The 2,427-nt window shown below is 41.5% G+C and overlaps 1 non-coding gene across 1 annotated transcript; it reads left to right on the top strand.

Moving 5' to 3' along the window:
* The first annotated feature begins 1,755 nt into the window (after positions 1–1,755).
* On the top strand, positions 1,756–1,859 carry LOC112799242 (small nucleolar RNA R71). Its single transcript, XR_003200817.1, has one exon. It is a non-coding gene; the product is annotated as a small nucleolar RNA R71 (small nucleolar RNA).
* The last annotated feature ends 568 nt before the right edge of the window (positions 1,860–2,427 follow it).

A 2,427-nucleotide genomic window follows, 5' to 3' on the forward strand; every position in this document is an offset into this window, starting at 1 on the left:
TGCTTCCCAATAAGCGCTCCTTTAATGTCACTAGCTTGGCAGTGGGCTCTCATGGAGCCTCACAGGTGATCAAGTCAATGTTGTAGACTCCCAACACCAAACTTAGAGTTTGGATGTGGAGATTCAATACCAAACTTAGAGTTTGGCTGTGGCCTCCCAACACCAAACTTAGAGTTTGATTGTGGGGGCTCTGTTTGACTCTATACTGAGAGAAGCTTTTCATGCTTCCTCTCCATTGTTAAAGAAGAACACCTTTGGGTCTTAAAAACAAGGTAGTCCAAATTCAATTGAAGGACTAATTCTCCTCTGTTAACATCTATCATAGCTCCTGCTGTGGCTAGGAAAGGTCTTCCAAGGATGATGCATTCATCCTCCTCCTTCCTAGTGTCTAAGATTATAAAATCAGCAGGGATGTAAAGGCCTTCAACCTTTACCAACACATCCTCTACCAATCCATAAGCTTGTCTTATTGACTTGTCTGCCATTTGTAATGAGAATATGGCAGGTTGTACCTCAATGATCCCCAGCTTCTCCATTACAGAGAGTGGCATAAGATTTATGCCTGACCCTAGGTCACACAGAGCCTTTTCAAAGGTCATGGTGCCTATGGTACAGGGTATTAAGAATTTGCCAGGATCTTGTCTCTTTTGAGGTAAAGTTTGCTGAATCCATGTATCTAGTTCATTAATGAACAAGGGAGGTTCACCTTCCCAAGTCTCATTACCAAAAAATTTGGCATTCAGCTTCATGATGGCTTCTAGATATTGAGCAACTTGCTCTCCAGTTACATCTTCATCCTCTTCAGAGGAAGAATAGTTTTCAGAGCTCATGAATGGCAGAAGAAGGTTTAATGGAATCTCTATGGTCTCTATATGAGCCTCAGATTCCTTTAGATTCCCAATAGGGAACTCCTTCTGGTTTGAGAGACGTCCCATGAGGTCTTCCTCATTGGGATTCACGTCCTCTCCTTCCTCTCTAGGTTCGGCCATGTTGATTATGTCAATGGCCTTGCACTCTCTTTTTTTATTCTCTTCAGTGTTGCTTGGGAGAGTGCTAGGAGGAGTTTCAGTGACTTTCTTACTCAGCTGACCCACTTGTGCCTCCAAATTTCTAATGGAGGACCTTGTTTCACTCATGAAACTTAAAGTGGCCTTAGACAAATCAGAGACTAAGTTTGCTAAATTAGAGGTGCTCTGCTCAGAATTCTCTGTCTGTTGCTGAGAAGATGATGGATAAGGCTTGCTATTGCTGAGCCTATTTCTTCCACCATTATTAAAGCCTTGTTGAGGCTTTTGTTGATCCTTCCATGAGAAATTTGGGTGGTTTCTCCATGATGAATTATAGGTGTTTCCATAAGGTTCACCCATATAATTTACCTCTGCTATTGCAGGGTTCTCAGGATCATAAGCTTCTTCTTCAGAAGATGCCTCTTTAGTACTGTTGGATGCATTTTTCCATCCATTCAGACTTTGGGAAATGATGTTGACTTGCTGAGTCAACATTTTGTTCTGAGCCAATATGGCATTCAGAGCATCAATTTCAAGAACTCCCTTCCTTTGAGGCGTCCCATTACTCACTGAATTCCTCTCAGAAGTATACATGAATTGGTTATTTGCAACCATGTCAATGAGTTCTTGAGCTTCTGCAGGCATTTTCTTTAGGTGAATGGATCCACCTGCAGAATGGTCCAATGACATCTTGAAGAACTCAGATAGACCATAATAGAATATATCCAGAATGGTCCACTCTGAAAGCATGTCAGAATGACACCTTTTGGTCATTTGCTTGTATCTTTCCCAAGCTTCATAGAGGGATTCACCATCTTTTTGTTTGAAGGTCTAAACATCCACTCTAAGCTTGCTCAGCTTTTGAGGAGGAAAGAACTTAGCCAAGAAGGCCGCGACTAGCTTATCCCATGAGTCCAGGCTATCTTTTGGTTGTGAATCCAACCATGTTCTAGCTCTGTCTCTTACAGCAAAAGGGAAAAGCATGAGCCTGTAGACTTCAGGATCTACTCCATTAGTCTTAACAGTCTCACAGATCTACAAGAACTCAGTTAAAAACTGGTAGGGATCTTCTGATGGAAGTCCATGGAACTTGCAGTTCTGTTGCAGTAGAGCAACTAGTTGAGGTTTCAGCTCAAAATTGTTTGCTCCAATGGCAGGGATTGAGATGCTTCTTCCATCAAACTTGGAAGTAAGTGTAGTGTAATCACCAAGTATCCTCCTTGCATTATTATTTTCGGCTGCCATTTCTTCTTCTTTTGCAAAAATTTCTGTAAAGTTGTCTCTGGATTGTTGTAATTTAGCTTCTCTTAGTTTCCTCTTCAGAGTCCTTTCAGGTTCAGGATCTGCTTCAACAAGAATATTCTTGTCCTTGCTCCTGCTCATATGAAAAAGAAGGGGACAGAAAATAATAATAGGGATC

This window comes from Arachis hypogaea, chromosome 4 (genome assembly GCF_003086295.3).
Source record: "Arachis hypogaea cultivar Tifrunner chromosome 4, arahy.Tifrunner.gnm2.J5K5, whole genome shotgun sequence".
Lineage (NCBI taxonomy): Eukaryota > Viridiplantae > Streptophyta > Magnoliopsida > Fabales > Fabaceae > Arachis > Arachis hypogaea.